Source organism: Balaenoptera musculus, chromosome 12 (genome assembly GCF_009873245.2).
Source record: "Balaenoptera musculus isolate JJ_BM4_2016_0621 chromosome 12, mBalMus1.pri.v3, whole genome shotgun sequence".
NCBI classification, from domain to species: domain Eukaryota; kingdom Metazoa; phylum Chordata; class Mammalia; order Artiodactyla; family Balaenopteridae; genus Balaenoptera; species Balaenoptera musculus.
In genome coordinates, this window is record NC_045796.1 from 91,049,822 (window position 1) to 91,069,719 (window position 19,898).

Here is a 19,898-nt window from a genome sequence, read left to right on the forward strand (position 1 = left end):
GGAAAATTTACTTTATCCTTGAGCCACAATTCAAAAAAACATTGAGCTCGTTTTCAGGATTCCCAGAAAAAGGTTGAAATCTCAAGTTTCTAATAATTTTTCTAACCTCTAAACATGAGGATACAACTGCCTTTATTGTATCAACATTATTCCCAGAAAAAGGTTGAAATCTCAAGTTTCTAATAATTTTTCTAAACTCTAAACATGAAGATACAACTGCCTTTATTGTATCAACATTATTCAAAGGTATATTCCAGACACGAAAGGACCAAGTAGAGACCTCCTTAATGCCTCTGAAGACAGATTTTCCAGGGCTAGGTCTAAAATTTGGACACAGGAAAGAAGAGAAGCTAAATACTTGTTGCAATTGTCCCTGCAGCCAAGGAGGATGCTCCATTCTCCTCGCTTCTTGTGCCACCAGCTCCAAGGTCAGTCAGGAAAGACGCGTCTAAAAGTGGAGCCCAGGCCCCACTTACACGGTGCCTGGGGAGGAAGGTTTCGGCCTCTTCCAACTTTCTAGAGGAATACGGGCTCTAACCTCCACCAAGACCCTGAGAGTGGGAAATTTCTCAAAGTTAGGCAGTGGGTTAAGATTCTGAAGTGCTGATAGAAAATAACACATGTCCCCTGTATACGGCTTGTAAAAAGCTCCTCTAAGTAGCACACGTGACACAGGTAGTCAGCCAGCTAGTGCACATGCCCGTTTTCGTGGCAGCAAGGTAAAGACTTTTCCTAACCTCACGACCATCAGAGAAAATGTGTCTGTCTCGTTCCAGGAACACGATCCTTGGGGTTTTAGAGTACCTCTCAGTGAAGCTCCCTGTCATTCTGAGGGACAAGTAGAAAAAGATTCCCAAATTAATTCAACACACATTTCTGTGGGTCTACTGTGTGTAAGGCTCTGAATATCACTAAAGATAATAAGATGAATAAAACAAAGATGCTTCTTTCAAGACACTTATCATCTACTGAGTTTTCCACATTTCTAGTATAAAAAATATTCACTAATTATTGAGCTATAATATTATGGTAAGAAAAAAGAAGCCTCTGGTAGAATCTGCTCAAGCCATGATTTAAACTTGGAAACAAGCTTAGTTTAGTTTATAAAAAGACAGAGTGTGATTATGGATAAACAGCCACTAAGGCACTAACCCATTTAATTTTCTTCTCAGATACGGTCAGAATGGAAAATATCTTTCCTTCATGAGCAAGAATTCATGGTATGGTGTAATACCAAAAGGGAATGAAAGCCACAAAGCAAAACTTTCCAGAGGACCACTGGAACCAGAGATCTTTTGGCAGACATTATGATGAATTATTTGGCCTGGTTGAAGAGTCACTGTCTTTGGGAGATGTCTTCTGAGCTCCCAGCTCATGAATTGTTCAGGACAGAGTAGGAACTGAGCAAGAGGAGTTGTGGGGATTCTGTTACTGAAGCAAACTTGGATCCACTTGCCTGCACACAGTAAAGCCAATCTACTGACCCTGGGTTGTGGTGAAGGAAAGTGCAGAGTTTACTGCAGATGCCAAGCAAGGAGTCCAGGCAGCTAGTGCTGAAGAGACCTGAAATCTCCGAAGGCTTTCAGCAAAAGGTTTTTAAAGACAGGGTGAGGGAGGGGGTGTGTGGGGTGTGTGATCAGCTCCTGGACCTTCTTCTGATTCGTTGGTGGTGGGGTAATGGGGAGTCAATATCATCAATCTTCTGGTTCCAAATGGTCTGGGATCTACATGCTTGTGGGCAGCATGCAGTTAACTTCTTCCACCTGCTGGGGGTTTCAGTATCTGCAAAACAGTTCAAAGGTCATGGCTCAGAATATTATCTACAGCCCTTGAGGAGGAACTAAAGGTCCTTGACTTTGTTTAATGGCTATACTATTATTATTTTGTCTTGCTTGCCTGTTTTCCTTTCTTTCTGCATTTTCTCACTTCTCTGATTAAACTTACTCTTTGGAACTCGGGGAAGGCCTAGAAGGCTAAGGTTTTTCTACAGACAAGAGGCAGGCAGAGGACAAGGGGAGTAGGGTTCTGTTCTGGGAAGGCCCCATAGAGTCCTGCTCGGTTACAATTCTGCAGGAGCTGGCACAAAGGATTTCGGTGACTCTGAAAGGTGGTGCACTTGTCGTTCTGGGCAATATTGCTTGGTGTTTGGTGGCAACATATTTGTGTGAAATGAGTGGCCTGATTAGGGAAACAGAAGCCGTGTTTCTGGCAAGTCTTGGTTTCTAAAAGTCATGGCGGAAGATGTTAATTTCTGAGAAATGTATTATGCATGCTACTACTACAGGTGTATTTTTCTAGACAGTAAAGCAGCCAGTCAACCACGAACACCAACCGCTCATGGTGATGGGTTTACGTAGAGTAACTGGGGCCTGAGACTTTTTGAAACTCACTGTTCTTTCAGAACATTGGTTCATTCAGTGACTTGGCAGAATAAACCAGGGAAGGTTGGGTCCCAAGTCCAGGTAGATTAAGAGGTTAGGAAAATCCTGGAAACTGAACATGGAAGGAATGTCAGGCATTGCTTTCCATGGCACTATGGAACCATACCATAATTGTCTGTTTACTTCTCTCTCTCCACCACTAGACTATAAATTATTTGAGGACAGAAAACTTATGTCTTTGTATTTATAGTGTCTAACACAATATCTGGGACAGAATAAATATTTTCCAGTGAATGAATTCAGCAGCTAAGGACTAAATCAGAGGGTAAATCTAAAGCTGGGGTGTTAGTCTATTAGAAGAGAAGAATAATTGGACCCAAATTATAATTGTAGCTACCACTATTAAGCTCTTCTCATTTGCCAACAGCTGTGATAAGCACTTTACCCATATCATATAATCTTTACAGTAACCCTTGCAGCGAAGCACTGTCATACGTACTATCATAACTCCTATGATACTGATAAGGATAATAAGTAAAAGAAAAAGAAAAAGAACAAAAAACAAAACAAAAAAACACATACACAAAAAAATCCCACACAAAACATTGTCCAAAGTCCCACAACTACTAAGGGTTGAACATCATAGCTTAAGGGTTTCTTTTTTCCCTTAAATAATAGATTTTATCTTTTCCAGAAGTTTTAGGTTTACAGAAAATTGAGCAGGTAACACAGAGAATTCCCACTTACCTCCTCACGGCCTGGATCACAGTTTCTGCTTTTATTAACTCTCGGCCTTTGGGTGGTATGTTTGTTATAACTGATGAACAAATATTGATACATTATTATTAACTCAAGTCCATAGTTTACATTAGGGTCCATGTTTTGTACTGTACAGTTCTATGGACTTTGGCAAATGTGTAGCTTAAGTTCTTAACCCCATGTCACGATAAAAAGATGCACTAGAGTCATTAGAAAGATGTTCAAACCAATATCAAGATCTTCTTATCACAGAGATGACAATTCTTCCAAATCAATCTGTGAAGGTATTGCAATTCTTATTGTACTCCCAACAGAGTTTTCATGGAATCTGAAAAACCCATTCTAAAACTCAAATGGAAAGTGCCAAGAAGAGCCAGGAATTTTGAAGAAGGAGGATTATTCTTAGCAGTTATCAAGTCTTACAATAAATCTATACTAATAAAAACATGTGCTTATTACAATCAAATAGATAGTCAAATAGACCACTTAAAAGAAATGTGACTCTAGAAGCAGACCCACGCATACATGGATTTTGATTTATGACAGAGGTGTTATTACAAATCAGTGGGGAAAGGGTAGACTATTCGATAAATGATGCTGGAACAACTGATTCTCCATATGGGGGCCAAAAAATTTTATTAACCCCCCCCAATTCAGATGGAATAGATAATGAACGCAGAAAATGAAATTATAAAACTTTCAAAAGTAAGCGGAGTAAAATAGCTTCATTACATCTTGGCAACGAAGGATTTCTTAAATAAGGCACAAACAGCACAAACCATAAAGGAAAACTGATAAACTGGGTTACAATAAAAGTTGAAACTTAGTATGACAAAAAGTACAGTAAACAAAGTGAAAAGACATGCACAAACAAGAAGAATTTTACAATTCATATAGCCAAAACAGGTATAACAAGTAAATAGAATTTATATCCAGATCAATAAGGAAAAGCTAGAGGAGGGGGCGGATGGAGCAATTGATTTAAACAGAAGAGGAAAAATGGATGGCAATTAATCTTAGATCAAAGAAATGCAAATTAAAAGCACTTGCTAGGCTATTACATACCCGTTATGTTAAGAAAATGGAAAAGTTTGACAATATCGTGTATCAGTAAGGTGTGAATGAACAGAAGTTCTTGTATGTTCCTGGAGGGAAAATGGAGGAGGCACAGACTGTTACGTCTTCAGCAGATCTGTTCTCCTCTTCCCGGACACACAGCCAGACCACCTCCTCAGCTTCTCTTGCGGTTAGATGTGGCCCTGCAACTGTTACCGATGGGGAGGGATTGAATGCACGCTCCCTTCTGCCTGCCTAGGAATGAAATAGATGCTCAGGGAAACGTGGAAGCCACAGGTTAACGATGGCAGAATCCCTGACAGAATACCCGAGCAGCTGTGTGGAGCGGTCTCGCTCACCCAGCTCTGCAAGCTACCTAGTGTTTGTTTGGGTGACTATGAAGGTGTAAGCACATGCTGTTCTGGGCTTTTAGGTGAATGAAAAGTAAACTGCTATTGAATTGAAGTGCTATATTTCCGGGTCTGTTACTGCAGCCCGGTCTACCCTAGACATGCATTTGGCGATATATAATATTCACATCCCCTATTTGCCAGCAACTCTGTTTCTAGGTATATTTAATCCCTAAAGAAACTCATGGTTGTGTGAACAGGGATAACTGCTCAAGAATGTTCATTGCAGCAATGATGTTAACAGAGAGAACAATGGGGAAAAATTAACTCTCATAGAAGAATGGATAAACTGTGGTTTATTAAAATAAAAATGGGGGCTTCCCTGGTGGCGCAGTGGTTGAGAATCCACCTGCCAATGCAGGGGACATGGGTTCAAGCCCTGGTCTGGGAGGATCCCACATGCCGCGGAGCAACTGGGCCCGTGAGCCACAGCTACTGAGCCTGTGCTCTGGAGCCCGTGAGCCACAACTGCTGAGCCCATGTGCTGCAACTACGGAAGCCCACGCGCCTACAGCCCGTGCTCCACAATGAGAGAAGCCACTGCAATGAGAAGCCTGTGCACTGCAGCAAAGAATGGCCCCCGCTCTCCACAACTGGAGAAAGCCCGCGCGCTGCAATGAACACCCAACACAGCCAAAAATAAATAAATAAAATAAATAAATTTATTTTTTAAAAAATGGAATACTATAGAGCAGGAATAATTAATTATTTAGATGCACATTTATTAACATGGATGGGGTAAGTAAAAAAAGCAAACTACAAAATAATTATATTACGATAGCATCTATGTAAAAATGTAAAGATCAGCATATGAGGAACATTTATATATAATCCTTATTTGTAGTGAAAATGTAAAAATGAGAATCACAATGAAAACCACTAATTTCAGTACAGTAATTCTGGGGCTGGTATGGATAATTGTGTTCTGTTTTGCATGACCCTCTGGGGCACCATTTATGTAAACTACAATGTTTACACAATCTGTGCAGTATCATATGGCAGACCTGGAGGGACGGAAGAAATATGGGGATAATTTTTAAATTGCACCCATAATTTATTTTGAGAGAAAGAGAGGAGGGAAGGGGAGCTGATGTGGTCAGATGTTAACTTTACAGATGACTTTTTATTTGTATACTTTTGATACATATGAAGTGTTTTATAATTTAAAATAAAATATAAAAAGGAAACTAAAAAGGGTCCCAAGAGCTATTCTCATTATTTCATTATGTAGTATTTCTGAAAATGTAAGAATATTTGGAAGCCAATGAAAAAATGAAATTTCTAATTTATACTTGTTTGTTAACTGTAAAGTTCTATGCATATATTGTGATTTGTCTATAGTATGTGTGCCATAAAGTAGGAATATCGTATACATAGGCTGCAAAATGACTGCTAGGGTTTGTAAGGATCTCTGTCAAAATAAAACTCATTACTCTCAGCTGTTTTCAAATAGGACTAGAGAAGGGTGGGTGTGAGACAGGCTGGGACCCGGGACCTGGGACCCTTTGCTGCAGTGCTTGCACCTGGACAAACATCTCCTGGAGCAACAAAATACAAAGAAACTGTAAGGGACTAAAAATAACTGTGTGCACCCACAGGGACTTACTGTATAGCACAGGGAACTCTACTCAATATTCTGTGACAACCTATGTGAGAAAAGAATCTAAAAAAAAAATGAATATATGCATATGGATAACTGAATCTCTTTGCTGTAACACCTGAAACTAACACAACATTGTAAATCAACTACACTCCAATAAAATTAAAATATTAAAAATAAATAAAACCGCGGGCATGCGAGTTGGGGTAAATTATGGACAAGATGCAAAAAGACCCCCCAAAAAACCACAACTACCACTTCTGAAGAGCCAGGAGCAAATACAGGGTGTCGGGAGCAAAAGCGGGGCACTGCTCATGCCTCCTGCACACCACACCACCTAAGGGGTGGGCAGACCACCTAAGCCACGGCTCCAGCCGACCCCTGGACCCACCCCCGTACTCACCCCATGTAAGGAGCCGGCTCACGCCCCCTCAGGGACCCAGCAAGGGGACCTGTTGCTTGTTCTCGCTCCCCTCTGCTGCAGCCGGGGCCCCAATAAAGCCTGGCCTGAATTTCTTGTCTAGCTGATCAACTTCTACTGATCGGGGAAGGCCGAGAACCTGGTATCAGGCGGAGTGTACAGACACGCGGCTACAAGCATGGCTCTCGGTGGTGGCGTATGGTGCCTGAGACAAAGCACATCATATCTCTCCTGTGCCTAATACTTGCCCATCCGTAGTTATGAGTGAAGATGAAGTCTGGTTTAAACAGTATCAAGGACAATCCAGAAGCACAAAAAACAAAGTACACGTTAAAAGGCAGGTTCCGGGTGGCAGCTTATATTTTCCAAACATGGCCACAGCGATATGTGTTTCTTTTCCCTTTTCTGGTTCCGGTAACCTACAGCATGAACAGTAATAAGAGGCTTAAGGATATTTTAAATGAATATTTATTTGTAAAGCAATATTCCTTGTTCAATCCATTCATCCAGGAGATAAAACAACCTACACGTAGTTTTGTGAAACGGCGGCTTCATTCAACAGCATACGGAAAGGTACATGCAACCCAGTGGGTATCTCCAAAGTGACTGCTGTGGTGGGGCTGGGAGCGCTGGGAGGGAAGCAGGTAATCAGTAGGACAAAGCCTGCGACGGTCTGTGGTGAGTGACACAAAGAGGTGTGGGCAGACAGGCGTTTGGCCTCCTGGTAGAAGCGGAACGGTCACTGACTCAGGGGAATGAATCCAAATCTTGGCAGGGGACCACCCTAAGAAGGAATAAAAGTGCCAGAGAGATGGCCAGGAATGCCTGGGTCTGGGACCCCGGCATAAAGTGATCAGACATCCACAGCAGCAGAGAAGTGTTGGAGAGTACTTGATCTTTTTTTTTTTTTTTTTTCAAAATATACATTTTTTTATTTTAAAATTTTGTAACAGATAATACACATACTTTGTAAAAAATACATTTAAAAGTATACAAGTTATTCGTTGAGAACTCTCTCCCACCCCAATCACTCCCCAGATGCAATCTCTAGTTTTCTAGTGCCTCCTTCTAGAAGTACTTGATCTTAATTCATAGAAATTAGAGCTAGCAATGCTTAAGTATAGTGACTGGTCATCCTGGGAAGCAGGGAAGGACTGAGTCTCATGCTGTGTGGAGAAAATAGAAAGCAGTGCAGCCCTACAACCTAGTGCGGAGGCAGCATCCAGAAGCAGATTCGAAAAACGATGGGGGGAACCAATGACACTCCCATTCTCCTCCCTTCCACCTTCGAATGTCACTGTTTACGACAGTATGGAAATGTCACGTGTGCTGAAATGAAAGGGGGACAAATAATAACTCTATTTAAAAAAAAATTTACTGGAGTACAGTTGATTTACAATGTTGTGTTAATTTCAGGTGTACAGCAAAGTGATTCAGCTATACATATACATATATTCATTCTTTTTAAGATTCTTTTCTCATATAGGTTATCACAGAATATTGAGTAGAGTTTCCTGTGCTATACAGTAGGTCCTTGCTGGTTATATGTCTTATATATAGTAGTGTGTGTTTGTTCATCCCAAGCTCCTGATTTATCCCCTCTCCCATGTTTCCCGTTATTTACAAAACAGAAACAGACTTACAGATATCGCAAATAACTCCATTTTGAGGGGCTGTTTTCTTCAGGCTAATTTTCTCTCCTATCTGAAACTCCACTTTGCAAAGATTATATCTTCAATATTTTGACAAATTTTGGACAGAAAATATCAAACTAAATAACACCATTGTCAGGTTTCTGATTATTACTTTTCTTTTTTGATTTAGGATCTAGCAGAGTGCCTTGCAGAGCCTGATAAAATGTGGCACATGCTACTAATTTCAATGATCAAAGCTGACTTGAACTAAGTTCTACCAATCATTGACTATGTAGTCCAGAAGAGAATTATTTCATGTCACATGGTTCCATATCTGTAAAACAGGACTGATGATAAATATCAGATGGTTTGTTATAAAGGTTAAATAAGATGGTGTATTAATAGCATTTGATACAGGGTTTATCTTACAGTAGACAAAGTGAATGCTGGCTACAAATAAATACCTATGGAATCGAATATGTTTCATTTGTCCTTGTTCTTTTTTTTTTGGAGACAATAAATTTTAATACCTGTTGATTAACATGTTGCATTTATTAAGTTCTTGGCAACTTGGAAACTGCAACAATATTTCCACTTCAAGGACTTTAAAAAAAAAAAAGGTGATCATAGAAGTTCTGCTTCAGGTACTGCAGTACACTAGATCATTTTGGTCCATCCTTCCCACCATGAACAATTTTAAAAGCTGAGATTGAGGTGGACATAAAAATAACACTTTGAAGGCATTGGAGAGCAACTAAAGAAGTGAAATTTGTGGACCAAGATCCAGGAGAAGAGGGAAGCCAGGAGCGGTGAACCTGGCATTTGAAATTGCTTTCTTCCTTAAAGTGGTGAATAATTTCAGAATCAGAAGCTGAGAACCTGAAAAGTTTTGTTTTTAGATGATTTTTGAATAGGTAATATATTCACAAGTTACCACATTTACAATGTATATGGCAAGGAGAATAATGAAAGTTTCCTTCATCCCTTTTCTCCAAGATACTATTTCCCCTTTCTAGGAGGTTACCAGTGTTACCACTTTCTTGTGCAACCTTGTATATCTGAAAATGAGACTCTTCACAGTGCACAGTGAGATATGCTCCATATATTTCCAGGGAGTGGCATGGCAGATCCACCAGAGCCTGCTGGAAGCCAGTTTACCACTCAAATAAAGCGATTACTTTATTTGTTTAGCCCCCTTTAACCAATATTCTTAAATATGTGCTTAAAATATATTGAGGAGAAACTAATTTTTAAATAAATATTGTATGTAGGTAACAACCCACTTACTTCCATTAGCTAGTCAGTGTTCAAAAAAATTGTAAAATAACTTCTAAAAGTTTTGTAGTTTTTGTCTCTCTCTAGTTTTCTTTTGTGAGTTTTCCAAACAAGACAAATTTGTAGTGGGTCTTGCAAAAATATTCAATGAAAATATGTTGGCAGAATGAGGGCTTCTTAAAACCTCTACTACAATTGTTGTTTACATTGGTTAGAGTGGGGACAATTTGATTTTTTCTCAGTGTTAGTTGACTCTGTGACCTAATTATAATTTATTCTAAAGATGACTTAATCCTGCTCAAATTACCCTCACACTGTTTTAATTGACATCCTTGTCCAAATATATGCTGTTTTTTGTTCTTCTTTTATATCCTTTTATTTTACCATCCAGCTTTAAAAGTAGAAGCCTCCTGTTTTTATTTCCTACCTCATTCTATTTTTCCTATCTATTGAGTGTTTTTAATTCCTATTAATCTTTATTTTCACATCAATCTTCTTCTCTACATTTTTTTCAATGTTAATTTTTTTATTGCTGTTTACTCTATTTTATTTATGCTTTTAATTTTTGGCCTCACTGCATGACATGTGGGATCCTAGTTCCCCAACCAGGGATCGAACCCACGCCCCCTGCATTGGAAGGGGGACTCTTAACCACTGGACCACCGGGGAAGTCCCTTCTTCTCTACATTTTAATTCATTCCATTTAAAAATTTCTTCTTAGCCATTGAATTTTTGTCCCTACTCCTTTATTGTTTATAGTCTGTGTTTGTTATCGATTTATCTGTATAAGAAATAAGTACCAGAACTCAGTCAAAAAGAGGCATGGACAAGTTTACAGAAATTGATTTTCACTTTTAATAATGGGAAAGGCAAGGTTTTGAGGGATAACCGACAGCCATCATCTCCAAATTTGCCTTTATTACTGATTTTAGCCACCAAATTTAGACTTTCCAGAAGGATTACGGCTTGTTTGTTTACCTCATTTCTTGGCTAAGGTTGGGAACTAAATTTCCCAGAATCCCTTTTCCTATAAGGTTCCAGGTTAGAACTGGACAAAAGAAGAATTTGTATGAGATTTGGAAAGTGATAGAAATTGAAGCCACTATGCTCAGAAGGTCATTGCTGTCACACTGGGTGACGGTAGGGGCAGAGATGCCCGGTGAGTCCCACGTTTTCCTTTCTTCTCTCCAGGACATGTCTTGCCTCTCTTGCCACGTGCTGGTCCTACTGACCGCTGGCAGCCCCTGACCACCCACAAGGCACTTAGCTGAAGACTCAGGAGTGATGGCCACACAAAGGCAACTATCTCCCCAGAGTTGACACTTGAAGAGATCTCTCCATCCGTACTCCTTCCACAGTCCCACTTCGGCAAGCAGCTGTGCTTGTTTTCTTGAATTCCTCTGCCACCTCCAGTTTGTCCACTCACACCAATGTTTCAGGTGGAATGTTTAGTGCCTGTTTCTCTGATCCTGTCTCCCTTTGCAGACCTTCACCTTTGCAACTCCCCTTATGCTTGTGTAAGGTCTAATTGTTATGATAAATCCCTTATTCTCTTTCTGTTTAGAGTGGCTCTGTTTTCCTACTGATATACTTGGCATCTTTCTGTTCTGCCATCTTTATTGCTTCAACAATGTCTTTCCTCATGGCTGCAAAATGGCCACCATGACCAAGCATGATACCTTCCCAGGACATTGCCAAAGCATAAAGCAGGAGCACTGGTGCTAAAAATCTATCTCCTTACATTCTTCTCCTGTTTCAGGGAGGAAAAATTTCACCTCTGCAGAATTTCCCCTCAGTCTCATCAGTCAGAACAGAGTCATGTGCCTTCCTCTGGTCGCTGACAAAGGGGCTGCAGGCCATGATTGGCTCGGACCTGTGGTCTTGTTCCCCAGCTGCATATCGCCATAACCTAGGAGGCTTTCAAAACATATTTTCACCTGTGCCCAGCTTGCAGAGATTCTGATTTCATTGCTCTGGGGTGGTGCCCTGGCATCAATATTTGTAAAATTCTCTTACAGGGATTTAATGTGCAGCCATGGTTGAGAGCCACTGCTTGGATCAAACATGATTCATTCTCTGGAGTTGTTGCACAACAAACAAAATCAGAGTTTTGTACAAGGAAAAAGGTATAAAAGGCTGTGGGGTAGGCCATCAAGAGTGTCTTAGGATATGTTTTTATCCATTTAGATCAGCGGTCCCCAACCTTTTTGGCCCCAGGGACCGGTTTCGTGGAAGACAACTTTTCCACAGAAGGGGGTTGGAGGGTGGGAGCGATAGATCAGGCGGTAATGCCAGTGGCGATGGGGAGCGATGGGGAGCGGCAGATGAAGTTTCTCTGCCTCATCCACTGCCCACCTCCTGCTGTGCGGCCCGGTTTCTAAGAGGCCAAGGATCACTATCTGTCCACGGCCTTCGGGTTGGGGACCCCTGATCTAGATTACCTCATCTAAGGACGATCTATAAGATAGCAAGAAATATGACTAAAATTCCCACCTGGTTTGCATGATGTAACATCACTAAGCACTACCAGATTCTACGTACGTTATTTAATGCATATGTTCCACTTTGATCAACTTTAGGGATACAGTAGGACAGCTCTTCTCCCATCCTTTAGCTACTTGACGTAAAGCTATCTGAACCCACTACCAAACCACGTTACACAGGGCTCAAGAAATAACTATTCCTTGGTGGGCACATACAATTTTGAAAAGCTAAATAAATGTACAAATCACTTATCAAGAGGAATCTTAAGTGATTTCCAGAAATTTCCTAGTTATGTTAAGGATTTGACTATTGATATTCCAGTTAGATAAACTATAAAATGCTGAAGGTTTGGACACTGATCAGAATATCCCAGTCGAGCTACATCTTTGTTGAAAATGCATTTGCGAAGAGCTGCAGGTGAGGGAAAAGAACTTTGAATGCAAGAAAATGTGTTTTCCAATATGCAGGTTACTTTTGCAATCTAATCAGTATTAAAAATATTAGTCCATGTGACGCATACTCCAGGGATCTACCAAATCTAAAGTATTGATTTATATACCCGGGCACTCATTTGCATCATAGTTTTCAATACATAGGTTCTTCAAGGATTGGCAAGCAAAGTTCACCATTTTGTTTTGTTTTGTTTTTTAGGAAATCATGCTTAATCAGTACCTGAAAGTAGGAGAAGCTGCAGGCTATTCTTTACTACAGCACAAGTTTGCTCAGAAAGAATATTGGTTTTAAAATTTTATGTTTATTTATTTAATTTATCTAAATTAAAAAAAAACTAAGGTGTAGGTGATTTACAATATTATATTAATTTCAGGTGTACAACATAGTGATTCACAATTTTTATAGATTACACTCCATTCAAAGTTATTATAAAAGGCTGGCTTTATTCCCTATGCTGTACGACATATCCTTGTAGCTTATTTACTTTACAAGTAAGGTAACTTGTACCTCTTAACCCCTACCCCTACCTTGCCCCTCTCCTCAGTCCTCTCCCCACTGGTAACTACTATTTTGTTCTGCTTCTGTTTTGATATGTTCATTCATTTGTTTTATTTTTTAGATTCCACATATAAGCAATAACATAGTGTTTGTTTTTCTCTGCCTGACTTATTTCACTAAGCATAAAACCCTCCAGGTCCATCCATGTTGTTGCAATGGCAAAATTTCATTTTAATTGAGAAAAAACCTATAAGTTAAAAAACATGCCAACCAATTGCAATGTAGGGAATTCATGTGAATCCTAAGTTGCACAATCTTAAAATAAATTCATGAGATGATCAGGGAAGATTATTTTATTTTTTATTGGTTTAGAACATTATAAACCAAGGTATATAGTATTTTATTTTATGTATACAATATTATATTTCAACTTTCGTATACACTACAGTGTACTCACCACCAAAAGTTTAGTTTCCATCTGTCACCATACAGTTGATCCCCTTTACCCATTTCACCCTCCCCCCAGCCCGTTTCTCCTCTGGTAACCACTTCTCTGTTCCATGTATCTAAGTGTTTTTGTTTGGTTTGTTCACGTATCTTGCTTTTGTTTTGTTTTGAATATTCCACATATGAGTGAAATTATATGGTATTTCTCTGTCTGACTTATTTCACTTAGTATTATATCCTCAAGATCTATCCATGTTGTCACGAATGGCAAGATTTCATCTTTTTTCTGGCTGAGTAGTATTCCATTGCATACCACATCTTCTTTATCCATTTGTCCATAGATGGGCACTTAGGTTGTTTCTGCATCTTGGGTATTGTAAATAATGCTGCTATGAACATTGGGGTGCATGTATGTTTTTGAATTAGTGTTTTCATTTTTTCTGGATATATACCAGGAGTGGAATTGCTGGATCATATGGTAACTCTGTTTTTAGTTTTCTAAGGAACCTCTATACTGTTCTCCATAGTGGCTGTACCAATTTACATTCCCACCAACAGTGTATTAAAGTTCTGTTTTCTCCACATCCTCACCAACACTTGTCATTTCTTGCCTTTTTGATAATAGGACAATCAGGGAAATTTGTACAGTGATTGGATTCTTGATCTCATTGGATGTTTGATAATCTTAAGCAATTATTAATTTTTAGGTGTGATAAGTTTAGAAAAAATAAGTTACTTTTTGGCAATGTACACCAAAATATATTCAGATGAAATGATGTTATATCCAGCAATTGCTTCAAATAACCCAGTTTGGCAGGGTATTCTTGTATTAAGTACCTACTGCTGCATAACAAATTACCCCCAAATTCATCAACTTAAAGCAACAAACACTTATCTCACAGTTTCTGTGGGTCAGGAGTTCAGAAGTAGCTTAGAGGCATGGCTCTGGCTGAGCATCTCCATAGTCATCTGAAGGCTGGAGGATCCGCTCCCGCTCCCGTGTTTACTCAGTAATTACAGGCTGACCTCAGTTCCTCACTGGCTGTAGCTGGAGGCCTCATTTTCTTTCCTTCCCAAAGACTGCTTGGGTCTCCTGAAGATGCGGCCGCTGGCTTGCCCCAGAGCACAGCCCAAGATGAAAGCTGTGGTCTCTTATAACCTAATGTCAGGAGTGATATACCATCACTTCTGTCACAGTCCATTGCTCATTCAGGCCAACCCTGGCACAACATAGAAGGCACCACTGATAGGTACAAATATGGAGAGTTAAGGGTCATTATGGGCCATCTAAGAAACTGGCCACCACATTGACTCAATGGTTTATGGGCTTAGGTCAGTCCTCCACCTGTCCTCTTACCTCCATAAACAAAACCCTTACTGGTGGTCCATCGAGGTATTTCTGGTCTCTGATTTTGGCATTGGTTCAGAGTGATGTGTATTTTCCTTTTCTCAGTGTAGAGTCAACCACTAAACAGACTCTAGGCAAGGTCTGAGGGAAGATTCACTGAAAACAGTGGTGGAAGAGTGCAGGGTCCTTTCTTAAAGAGACCTGGCCCCTTTGGACTCTGAGCTGGCTTAGATTGAGGAATTGGGTAAAAGATCAAAAAGTCCCACTACAATGACTTATGTTTTTTTGACAAGAAGACCTATAATTTTCCATCTATGTATGTCAAGTAGCACCTTAGTAAGCTGCCCATCTATTTCATTTCTAGGGATTCCATGATGAATTAGCCATCACCACAGATCCTGGGGACAAAACCCTCTAATTACCATTTCATCACTGTGGCTTAGTGACGTAATTTCCCCTATCTTATCTCTGACAGTCCACAGCTGTCACCTGACCTCTAACACTCCAAGATTTCATTATTCCCCTGGAGTTGGGCAATCCAACTGCTTTCCTGTGATATTATTTCTTAATACTATTATTGCAAATGGCAAGTCCTCGGCAGAGACTGTGGTTCAGGTTGCAGATAACAGACCCACGGCAACACGCCCAATTTCTTTAGCATTTGAACACCTTTCTCTAAAGCACTGGTTCTGAAAGGGTTCTCCTAGGACTAGCAGCAGCACCTGAGAACTGGCTAGAAATTCAGACCCTCAGGCTCTCTCCAGACCTATTAAATAAGAAATTCTGGGGGTAGGGCCTAGCAACCTGTTTTAATATGCCCTCCAGTGATTCTGATGCAGGCATAAATTTGAGAATCACCGTCTTTGTGAATAAGGGTAGGGTAGAAGTTGACTAGTCTCAACACATCTTAAAATTTTCCCTATTATTGCTTACTTTCAAAAATTAAAATGTCATAATTCAGAAAGAGGAATCACACTTATTTTGGGCAAACTTAAAACATAAGAAAACTGTGGAAAGAGGTTGAAGAATTGAGTTTTTTTTTTTTAAACATCTTTATTGGAGTATAACTGCTTTACAATGGTATGTTAGTTTCTGCTGTATAACAAAGTGAATCAGATATACGTATACATATATCCCCATATCTCCTCTCTCTTGCGTCTCCCGCCCACCACTCTAGATGGGCACAAAGTAAAGAGCTGATCTCCCTATGCTATGCGGCTGCTTTCCACTAGCTATTTTACATGTGGTAGTGTACATAAGTCCATGCCACTCTCTCACTTCATCCCAGCTTACCCTTCCCCCTCCCCATGTCCTCACGTCTATTCTCTATGTCTGTGTCTTTATTCCTGTCCTGTCCCTAGGTTCTTCATTTTTTCTTTTTTTTAAGATTCCATATATATGTGTTAGCATACGGTATTTGTTTTTCTCTTTCTGACTTCATTCTGTATGACAAATTCTAGATCCATCCACCTCACTACAAATAACTCAATCTCGTTTCTTTTTATGGCTGAGTAATATTCCATTGTATATATGTGCCACATCTTCTTTATCCATTCATCTGTTGATGGACACTTAGGTTGCTTCCATGTCCTGGCTATTGTAAATAGTGCTGCAATGAACATTGTGGTACATGGTTCTTTTTCAGTTATGGTTTTCTCAGGGTATATGCCCAGTAGTGGGATTGCTGGATCGTATGGTAGTTCTATTTTCAGTTTTTGAAGGAACCTCCTTACTGTTCTATGTAGTGGCTGTATCAATTTACATTCCCACCAACAGTGCAAGAGGGTTCCCTTTTCTCCACACCCTCTCCAGCATTTATTGTTTGTAGATTTTTTGATGATGGCCATTCTGACCAGTGTGAGGTGATACCTCATTGTAGTTTTGATTTGCATTTCTCTAATGATTAGTGATGTTGAGCATCCTTTCATGTGTTTGTTGGCAATCTACATATCTTCTTTGGAGAAATGTCTATTTATGTCTTCTGCCCATGTTTGGATTGGGTTTTTTGTTTTTTCGATATTGAGCTGCATGAGCTGCTTGTAAGTTTTGGAGATTAATCCTGTGTCAGTAGCTTCGTTTGCAAATATCTTCTCCCATTCTGAGGGTTGTCTTTTCATCTTGTTAATGGTTTCCTTTGCTGTGCAAAAGCTTCTAAGTTTCGTTAGGTCACATTTGTTTATTTTTGTTTTTATTTCCATTACTCTAGGAGGTGGGTCAAAAAGGATCTTGCTGTGATTTATGTCAGAAAGTGTTCTGCCTATGTTTTCTTCTAAAAGTTTTATAGTGTCTGGCCTTACATTTAGGTCTTTAATCCATTTTGAGTTTATTTTTGTGTATGGTGTTAGGGAGTATTCTAATTTCATTCTTTTACATGTAGCTGTCCAGTTTTTCCAGAACCACTAATTGAAGAGGCTGTCTTTTCTCCATTGTATATTCTTGACTCCTTTATCAAAGATAAGATGACAGTATGTGCATGGCTTTATCTCTGGGCTTTCTATCCTGTTCCATTCATCTATATTTCTGTTTTTGTGCCAGTACCATACTGTCTTGATGACTGTAGCTTTGTAGTATATAGTCTGAAGTCAGGGAGCCTGATTCCTGCAGCTCCATTTTTCTTTCTCAAGATTGCTCTGGCTGTTCGGGGTCTTTTGTGTTTCCATACACATTGTGAACATTTTTGTTCTAGTTCTGTGAAAAATGCCATTGGTAGTTTGATAGGGATCACATTGAATTTGTAGATTGCTTTGGGTAGTAGAGTCATTTTCACAATGTTGATTCTTCCAATCCAAGGACATGGTATATCTCTCCATCTGTTTGCATCATCTTTAATTTCTTTCATCAGTATCTTATAGTTTTCTGCATACAGGTGTTTTGTCTCCTTAGGTAGGTTTATTCCTAGGTATTTTATTCTTTTTGCTGCAATGGTAAATGGCAGTGTTTCCTTAATTTCACTTTCAGATTTTTCATCATTAGTGTATAGGAATGCAAGAGATTCCTGTGCATTAATTTTGTATTCTGAAACTTTCCCAAATTCATTGATTAGCTCTAGTAGTTTTCTGGTAGCATCTTTAGGATTCTCTATGTATAGCATCATGTCATCTGTAAACAGTGAGAGTTTTACATCTTCTTTTCCAATTTGGATTCCTCTTATTTCTTTTTCTTCTTTGATTGCTGTGGCTAACACTTCCAAAACTATGTTGAATGATAGTGGTTAGAGTGGGCAACCTTATCTTGTTCCTGATCTTAGTGGAAGTGGTTTCAGTTTTTCACCATTGAAAATGACACTTCCAAAACTATGTTGAATGATAGTGGTTACAGTGGGCAACCTTATCTTGTTCCTGATCTTAGTGGAAGTGGTTTCAGTTTTTCACCATTGAAAATGATGTTGGTTGTGGGTTTGTCATATATGGACTTTATTATGTTGAGATAAGTTCCCTCTATGCCTACTTCTGGAGGGTTTTTATCATAAATGGGTGTTGAATATTGTCAAAAGCTTTTTCTGCATCTACTGAGTTGATCATATGGTTTTTCCTCTTCGGTTTGTTAATATGTTTTATCACATTGATTGATTTGCATATGTTGAAGATTCCTTGCATTCCTGGGATAAACCCCACTTGCTGTTGGATTCTGTTTGCTAGTATTTTGTTGAGGATTTTTGCATCTATGTTCATCCGTGATATTGGTCTGTAGTTTTCTTTCTTTGTGACATCTTTGTCTGGTTTTGGTATCAGGGTGATGGTGGCCTCATAGAATGAGTTGGGGAGTGTTCCTCCCTCTGCTATATTTTGGAAGAGTTTGAGAAGGATAGGTGTTAGCTCTTCTCTAAATATTTGATAAAATTTGCCTGTGAAGCCATCTGGTCCTGGGTTTTTGTTTGTTGGAAGATTTTTAAGCACAGTCTCAATTTAAGTGCTTGTGATTGGTCTGTTTCTATTTTCTATTTCTTCCTGGTTCAGTCTCAGAATTGTCCATTTTATTGGCATATAGTTGCTTGTAGTAATCTCTCAGGATCCTTTGTATTTCTGCAGGGTTGGTTGTTCCTCTCCTTTTTCATTTCTACTTCTATTGATTTGCGTCCTCTCCCTTTTTTTCTTGATGAGTGTGGCTAATGGTTTATCAATTTTGTTTATCTTCTCAAAGAACCAGCTTTTAGTTTTATTGATCTTTGCTATTGTTTCCTTCACTTCTTTTTCTTTTATTTCTGGCCTGATCTTTATGATTTCTTTCCTTCTGCTGACTTTGGGTTTTTTTTTGTTCTTCTTTCTCTAATTGCTTTAGGTGTAAGGTTAGGTTGTTTATTTGAGATTTTTATTGTTTCTTGAGGTAGGCTTGTATTGCTATAAACCTCCCTCTTAGAACTGCTTTTCCTGCTTCCCATAGGTTTTGGGTGAACGTATTTTCATTGTCATTTGTTTCTAGGTGTTTTTTGATTTTCTCTTTGAATTCCTCAGTGATATCTTGGTTATTAAGTAGTGTATTGTTTAGCCTCCATGTGTTTGTATTTTTTACAGATTTTTTCCTGTAATTGATATCTAGTCTCATAGCATTGTGGTCGGAAAAGATACTTGATACAATTTCAATTTTCTTAAATTTACCAAGGCTTGATTTCTGCCCCAAGATATGATCTATCTTGGAGAATGTTCCATGAGCACTTGAGAAGAAAGTGTGTTCTGTTGTTTTTGGATGGAATGTCCTATAAATATCAACTAAGTCCATCTTGTTTAATGTATCATTTAAAACTTGAGTTTCCTTATTTATTTTCATTTTGGATGATCTGTCCATTGGTGAAATTTGGGTGTTAAAGTACCCTGAGATGATTGTGCTACTGTTGATTTCCCCTTTTGTGGCTGTTAGCATTTGCCTTATGTTTTGATGTCCTCCTCTGTTGGGTGCATAAATATTTACAATTGTTATATCTTCTTCTTGGATTGATCCCTTGATCATTATGTAGTGTCCTACTTTGTCTCTTGTAATAGTCTTTTTTTTAAAGTCTATTTTGTCTGACGTGAGAATTGCTACTCCAGCTTTCCTTTGATTTCCATTTTCATGGAATATCTTTTTCTATCCCTCACTTTCAGTCTGTATGTGTCCCTAGGTCTGAAGTGTGTCTCTTGCAGACAGCATATATACAG